We start from the raw sequence: 9,161 nt of genomic DNA, 5'->3' as shown, positions 1-9,161 counted from the left end.
AAAATTGAAATTGTATCAAGTATCTTTTCGGACCACAACGCCATGAGACTAGATATCAATTACAGGAAAAGATCTGTAAAAAATACAAACACATGGAGGCTAAAAAATATACTACTTAATAATGAAGTGATCACTGAAGAAATCAAAGAGGAAATAAAAAAATACCTAGAAACAAATGACAATGGAGACACAACGACTCAAAACCTATGGGTTGCAGCAAAATCAGTTCTAAGGGGGAAGTTTATAGCAATACAAGCCCACCTTAAGAAGCAGGAAACATCTCGAATAAACAACCTAACCTTGCACCTAAAGCAGTTAGAGAAAGAAAACAAAAAGACCGCAAAGCTAGCAGAACGAAGGAAATCATAAAAATCAGATCAGAAATATATGAAAAAGAAATGAAGGAAACAATAGCAAAGATCAATAAAACTAAAAGCTGGTTCTCTGAGAAGATAAACAAAATAGAAAAACCACTAGCCAGACTCATCAAGCAAAAAACTGAGAAGACTCAAATCAATAGAATTAGAAATGAAAAAGGAGAAGAAACAACTGACACTGCAGAAATACAAAAGATCATGAGAGATTACTACAAGCAACTCCATGCCAATAAAATGGACAGCCTGGAAGAAATGGACAAATTCTTAGAAATGCACAACCTGCCAAGACTGAATCAGGAAGAAATAGAAAATATGAACAGACAAATCACAAGCACTGAAATGGAAACTGATTAAAAATCTTCCAACAAACAAAAGCCCAGGACCAGATGGCTTCACAGGCGAATTCTATCAAACATTTAGAGAAGAGCTAACACCTATCGTTCTCAAACTCTTACAAAATATAGCAGAGGGAGAAACACTCCCAAATTCCTTCTACGAGGCCACCATCACCTTGATACCAAAAACAGACAAGGATGTCACAAAGAAAGAAAACTACAGGCCAATATCGCTGATGAACATAGATGCAAAAATCCTCAACAAAATACTAGCAAACAGAATCTAACAGCACATTTAAAGGATCATACACCATGATCAAGTGGGGTTTATTCCAGGAATGCAAGGATCATTCAATATACGCAAATCTATCTATGTGATAAACCATATTAAAAAATTGAAGGAGAAAAACCATATGATCATCTCAATAGATGCAGAGAAAGCTTTTGACAAAATTCAACAACCATTTATGATAAAAATCCTGCAGAAAGTAGGCATAGAGGGAACTTTCCTCAACATAATAAAGGCCATATATGACAAGCCCACAGCCAACATCATCCTCAATGGTGAAATACTGAAAGCATTTCCACTAAGATCAGGAATAAGACAAGATTGCCCACTCTCACCACTGTTATTCAACATAGTTTTGGAAGTTTTTCCCACAGCAATCACAGAAGAAAAGGGAATAAAAGGAATCCAAATCGGAAAAGAAGAAGTAAATCTGTCACTGTTTGCAGATGACATGATACTATACATAGAGAATCCTAAAGATGCTACCAGAAAACTACTAGAGCTAATCAATGAATTTGGTAAAGTAGGAGGATACAAAATTAATGCACAGAAATCTCTGGCATTCCTGTATACTAATGATGAAAAATCTGAAAGTGAAATCAAGAAAACACTCCCATTTACCATTGCAACAAAAAGAATAAAATATCTAGGAATAAACCTACCTAAGGAGAAAAAAGACCTGTATGCAGAAAATTATAAGACACTGATGAAAGAAATTAAAGATGATACAAATAGATGGAGAGATATACCATCTTCTTGGATTGGAAGAATCAACATTATGAAAATGACTCTGCTACCCAAAGCAATCTATAGATTCAATGCAATCCCTATTAAACTACCACTGGCATTTTTCACAGAACTAGAACAAAAAATTTCGCAATTTGTATGGAAACACAAAAGACCCCGAATAGCCAAACCAATCTTGAGAACGAAAAATGGAGCTGGAGGAAACAAGCTCCCTGACTTCAGACTATACTACAAGGCTACAGTAATCAAGACAGTATGGTACTGGCACAAAAACAGAAAGATAGATCAATGGAACAGGATAGAAAGCCCAGAGATAAACCCACGCACATATGGACACCTTATCTTTGATAAAGGTGGCAGGAATGTACAATGGAGAAAGGACAGCCTCTTCAATAAGTGGTGCTGGGAAAACTGGACAGATACATGTAAAAGTATGAGATTAGATCACTCCCTAACACCATACACAAAAATAAGCTCAAAATGGATTAAAGACCTAAATGTAAGGCCAGAAACTATCAAACTCTTAGAGGAAAACATAGGCAGAACACTCTATGACATAAATCACAACAACATCCTTTCTGACCCACCTCCTAGAGTAATGGAAATAAAAACAAAAATAAACAAATGGGACCTAATGAAACTTCAAAGGTTTTGCACAGCAAAGGAAACCATAAAGAAGACCCAAGGAGAACCCTCAGAATGGGAGAAAATATTTGCAAACGAAGCAACTGACAAAGGATTTATCTCCAAAATTTACAAGCAGCTCATGCAGCTCAATAACAAAAAAACAAACAACCCAATCCAAAAATGGGCAGAAGACCTAAATAGACATTTCTGCAAAGAAGATATACAGACTGCCAACAAACACATGAAAGAATGCTCAACATCATTAATCATTAGAGAAATGCAAATCAAAACTACAATGAGATATCATCTCACAGCAGTCAGAATGGCCATCATCAAAAAATCTAGAAACAGTAAATGCTGGAGAGGGTGTGGAGAAAAGGGAACACTCTTGCACTGCTGGTGGGAATGTGAATTGGTTCAGCCACTATGGAGAACAGTATGGAGGTTCCTTAAAAAACTACAAATAGAACTACCAGATGACCCAGCAATCCCACTACTGGGCATATACCCTGAGAAAACCAAAATTCAAAAAGAGTCATGTACCAAAATGTTCATTGCAGCTCTATTTACAATAGCCCGGAGATGGAAACAACCTAAGTGCCCATCATCGGATGAATGGATAAAGAAGATGTGGCACATATATACAATGGAATATTACTCAGCCATTAAAAGAAACGAAATTGAGCTATTTGTAATGAGGTGGATAGACCTAGAGTCTGTCATACAGAGTGAAGTAAGTCAGAAAGAAAAAGACAAATACCATATGCTAACACATATATATGGAATTTAAGAGGGAAAAAAATGTCATGAAGAACCTAGGGGTAAGACAGGAATAAAGACACAGACCTACTGGAGAACGGACTGGAGGATATGGGGAGGAGGAAGGGTGAGCTGTGACAGGGCGAGAGAGAGTCATGGACATATACACACTAACAAACGTAAGGTAGATAGATAGTGGGAAGCAGCCGCATGGCACAGGGATATCGGCTCGGTGCTTTGTGACCGCCTGGAGGGGTGGGATAGGGAGGGTGGGAGGGAGGGAGACGCAAGAGGGAAGAGATATGGGAACATATGTATAACTGAATCACTTTGTTATAAAGCAGAAACTAACACACCGTCGTAAAGCAATTATACCCCAATAAACATGTTAAAAAAAAAAAAAAGGATGGTCCAGCCAAATTCCTCACTACCATTGTGAAAGGAGTTCCCTATTCCTAAGAAAATGGAATTATGTCCGACTGACACAGAAAATGGAGATTTATCCCAGTGCATTTGTATATGTATATATATTATAATTATATATATATATATATATATATATATATATATATAATGCCTAATGGAAATACCTCAGATGTTCTATTTTGTGTTTTTTCTTTAATTTTACTTATAAAATTGTGGCCATTTTTTAACTCAAAAGAAGAGAACATTAAAAATTAATTAAAAACACATTCTCAGTAGTCTAAGGTTCAGAGTGACTTGGCAGAGAAAGTTGCTGAATGGTTAGATAACAGTGCTGGTATGCTTGGCTATTGTAACACTTTACATTTGAGTTTCTCTTCCTTGAAATGACAAGAACTATATGACTCAAGAGAAATATTGATAATTAGGAATTTTCTGCTTGCTTTTTATATAGCCCATTGAAGAACATTTTGATTATTTGGAGGTCATAGGAAGGTACCTTCATGATCTAAATTTTGAACAAGTAGTGTTGCAACACAAAGCTATGACTTAAAATTAAAAAGGAAATTTGAAATGACCTATTTCTTTTGGCATCTCAAGCCAGATATCTGTCAGTAAAATGAGTCACTTTTCAGTCAAATGGGTGGTCAGCAATATAATTTTTTATTGGGAAGCTGAAAAACACCATTGCCAAACAGAGCATCTGCAGTGTTCACATCTATATTTGAGCATCTGTCGTTTTCCCAAGGGGTGCAGATGAGAAGAAGGAAGGCAGAGAAATGCACTTGCATAAAGCTTTTCAAGATGGATAGAACAGAGAGCATTCCCAGAGGCAGGTCAAGTTCAAACCAAGAACAACTCTCTCAGTGCTTTCACAATTAGTTAAAATACAAGACCAGTAGTAACTCAGCTCTCATATCAGTGCTGAAATCAAGCAGAAGGTTGTTAATATTGATACGGTTAACATACATCAAATAGGACTACTGAATTTTCTGAATCTAAATGTTCTCCACAGTGTTGACATTTCCTTACTGAACTCCCAGGATTGTTTGGTTTCAAAGGCTGTTGGGCTCAAGACGCATTTGGCTTTAAATAATCCTTCATAAAAAGTTCAGCTTTCAGTCTAATATGATTGAAACCCAGCTTGAGTGTGTTTTATAATGCACTGAACTGGAAAGACTATGGGCATTGAATTATTGAAAACATGGTAGGCAAAGGAGTGATATGTAGGGAGGAGGTGATCAATGAAATCAGTGAGACTTGATATGTCTTGTTATCTCATTTTATTTACCTTTTAGAACTCTTCCAAATATTAGAGGAAAGAAATCAATTTTCACCTGTCACGTTCCACACTTCAATTATTAATGAATGTCAAATTTGACCCCAGTTTTCTGTACTACCTGCTCTGCAATAATATTTCTGAGCCTTTATTAAAAATGTAAAATTGTCATTGAATTTCCAAATATGACTCTCCAGTAGCTAATTCAGCTTGTTTTATTAATAAGCAAGTTCTGATGAGTAATACTAATTTAATATGCCAGCATGTAAGGTTAAAGTGTAAATTATTCCTGCCAAAGGTAATGAGATATGACTGCGATATGGTGGTAGGGCACTCACCTTCCTGAACGAACCATGCGAGCACACAGTTCTTGGGAGAAAGCAGTACTTCATATAGTAGCAAATCTGATATTAGTTTTCATGTCTCCTGTACCAGTGGAATGCAGACACACACACACACACACACACACACATCATGGGTGAAAAAACACACATGCGCACCTTAGTTGCTCACATTAATTTCTGAATATAGTTCTCCAGAAAGAAAAAGCTTTACTGATGATTTGTATTTTTATAGTTTATTATTTTATCCATACTAAAACACTTCATGAAATCACTTCCTATTTTGTTGTCCATGGAATGCTTTCAATTTTGAGATGCTCAATATAAATCGAAATAATGATTATAGTCCTTGGCCATGAAAGACTAAGTTACAGAGAACACGGTGACTGGAGGTCAGAGCTGCCACGGAATTATTCTCTGCTCCACAGACCATTAGAATATCACTGTGTACCCACTTAAGGATAGAATGCTGCTATTGAGAAACTAGCTCTCTTTTATTTTTACTAAAAGGAGAGAACAGTAGGAGACCTTGGCTGCGTGAGTGTATGAGACTTTCTCTGTTTTGTACAATAAGCCAAAAACAGTACATGGAATAGCCTCGGGTCTTTTGTCTTTTGTACCCAGTTCCTTCCTGTATTGCTCCTGATCAACTACACTTAAATCAACAAGAGTTGCTTGAACATTTTGACAGTTAAGTTCCCCGTACCCTGAAGCATTTTTAAAGGGTTACTGAGATAAAGCTCTTTCAAAAAATACTCCCTCCACGTTTTTTCACGGTGGCATCAATGAAAGTAACTTAGAGGAAAAAAACTCCACATTGAGTTCCTGGCTTACCACTCTAAGGCCAGGCAAGCATAAACCTTCATAGCAAAACCTAAGTTTGCTCCCAGTTGAGAATTTGGTTTCCATGGTCTTATATAAAAAGTATACGGAGACTTTAATTCCCTGTAAGCTCTTTCCAAAGAGTGAATACAGTTCATCAATCATAAGAGATGATGAAAATTACAATTTTGTTGAATAGGTGGAATATATATTACATATAATATATATATTTATTTTTAATATATATATAAAATATATAAAGTTACTATTCAGAGTCCTAAAACGGATTTTTCTTACTTACCAAGAATGAACAGTAACTTGATCTCTAAACAATAAAGCACCTGGTCATAACAGAATCATAACAAATATTTGATATCAGAATGAATTCATTGTTCAGGTGTAAAGAGGGAATAGCTTCAGTTTTCCTCTTTCGTAACCCCATTATTGCATCCTGGACAGAAGGGATTTTCTTGACTTTAAACTAAAAGAGAAATGTTCACTTTTGTTGAGATGGAAATTGACAACCTCAGTAGGCAGAGGCACTGTTTTTATTTGGCTGAATTCATGTTTCTAGTGATAATTCAAGGTGTAATAGGGTTTTCTCAGTCACTCCAAAATCTGAAAATGATAAGCATCTCACCAGAGTTTCAGGATGGCCCATTACCTATTCTGTGGAAAGGATATTCAAAATACCATGCTTCATCAATGTCTTCTTTGACTTATTAAGGAATGGACAACTACTGTGTTAAGACAGTGTCTTATCCTTGCTTCAAAACAATAAAAACAAAAAAAACCCACAAACACAAAAAAACTGTTAACGATAAAAACTTATTATGCCAGGCCTTAGTATGGCCTGACTTGGAAATTTAGTTTCAGAGGCTTTTGTGAATCTACCAAGGAAAGAGGACCTAGGTGTATCTTATTCCCACAGGCCGTCAATAAATATTTGCTTCATGGAGAAAAAATTAATATATAGTATAGGAGAGAACCTGACAGATGCTTAACATTACTGAGTGATAGCAATGCCCAAACTCATCTGTGATCAAACACTATGAAAGTATCCTCCTAAGGATAAACTTATTACAAATAAGTGAAAATTCAATTATGGAGATACTTTCCATTTCAGCTCTGATATGCAAAAAGCTTGGAAGTTGTCACTGTATCTTTTCCTTACAAGATAATGCTGTACAAAATGAAAATCAATGACTTTTCTCAGACATGATTAATAAAACATGTAACTATGAAAGAATTTTAAAACTGTAATTATGTAAGTGTATATATGTGTCTCTGAAAAATCTGTGTCAAAGAAAACTGAGGCTATCAGTATAAACTCATTTAACTTCTATCTCTTCTTACCTTTATTTCCTCCCAAACTTACCAGTATCCATCCACCTCGAAGGATACAAATGATATTTATATACTGTGCAAGGTTTTTTTCTTATTCATATGTCCATGTTTCCCCAATTCTCTAAATTATTATCTACATCTTCAGGATCTCCTTTATCGGTTCCTTCATTTTAACATATAAAATATAAGTCCTTCTCATTCTAAAAAATTCTTTTTTGCTAATTATTTTCTCTTTTCATCCAAACTCCTTGAGAGTAGCCTATTCCCACTGTCTTCACCAGCCCCGCCTGGCCCCCACAGGCAGCCCTACACCCTCAATTTATTGCCATCTTGCTTTTTGTCCACCACTTCACTGAACTGCTCTAAGGTCACTGGGGACCTAACTGCCCAAACCCAATGGACACTCACATTCTCTGAAGGATGACACTGTCATCTACTTCCTCCTTCTTGAAACTCTATCACCTCTCTCCTTCCCAGAATTCTTTCTCTGCTTATTACTTAAACGTTATCAGTACTCACAATTCTCTGAAATCTCATCCATTTTCATGATTTTAATGACTGCTGATACGTGCTGATGACATTCAAATTTTTATCTTTCCATGTCTTCATGTGCATGTCCAGTTATCTACCAGTTTGTCTCCTGAATTCTACAGGTGCTTTAAAATTCTACATGTCCAGAACTAAAGTCTTTTCCCCAATTCAGTTCTTTATCCCCTATTTCCAAACTCAATGATACCACCACCCAACCTTAGTCACACAGATGGGGGTTCAGCCTCCACCTCCTACTTCTTCCTTATTTCCCAAGATCAAGTCTTGCTTGTAATTTCCTAAATAAAATTAGAACTTATTCCCTCCCTTCATCTGTACCTTATTTCAGACCCCTTTCTTCTTGCTATTACCTGGTCTAGAGGTTACCAAATTGCTGTTTGGTGGAACCAGTTGTTAGACACTTCTGTTAAAAAAGGACTCTAGAGTCAAATAGCTTTGAGGATGGCTGTGTACCATACGCCTGCTGTGACGATCCAGAATGAACACTAGCCTACAGCAGCCCCGAGGAGCTGTACAGTAAAGAAACCTGATTAACTTTACTTAAGCCAGGTTCTCCCTTCTGCCGGCCTATAAACCTTTCAGTAGGGACAGGAGAGGAGGTGGCAGCGTGAAAGTCCCACTTGAAAATAAAAAACACTGCTCCTCAGAAGAGTGGGGCATAATTGTCTCCAGGCTTCTTCAAATTCCTCATCCATACTGACATCAGTGGTCTAAAATGCCACCTGAACTTGTCCTTTCCATTCTTAGCTGTTTTCTGAGGAAATCAGCTCCACGCACATGGGTGGTTAAGACCCGCTCTCCTCCTCCTCACTGCCTCCTTTAGGGGCACTTGCCACTGCCTGGGGACACTGCACTGATCCTCCAGAGCCTGTGCCTGTGGCTCCGTAACACACCCCTCGCACACTCACGGCTCTGGACTTCCGCTGTCCTCTCTGCCTTGAGTGTCCTTGCCCTTCACCGGCTGACTCACCAGTTTTTCACGAGTCCTTTAAGACTTAGCTTAGGGACTGCCTCTTTCGATGACTTTTCTTTGCCTCACAGCTCCCCCTCTTCTTCCACAAACACTGACCAAACGCCCTGAATATGCCCGTCACAGCATGTCACGTGCAGGATGAGACATCTGCTGTGCGTCTTCCCCTCTCACCCCACTGCTAAAGGGCCAAGGCTACATCTTGCTCATTGTTTCACTCCTCAAACACTCAATCCATGACTAATGAACTAACTAGTACTGTAGTAGCCCTCTTAGTAACAATCAGGCAGGACCTT

The sequence above is a fragment of the Phocoena phocoena genome, chromosome 18 (assembly GCF_963924675.1).
Source record: "Phocoena phocoena chromosome 18, mPhoPho1.1, whole genome shotgun sequence".
Taxonomy (NCBI): domain Eukaryota; kingdom Metazoa; phylum Chordata; class Mammalia; order Artiodactyla; family Phocoenidae; genus Phocoena; species Phocoena phocoena.
This window is presented reverse-complemented; position numbering follows the sequence as displayed.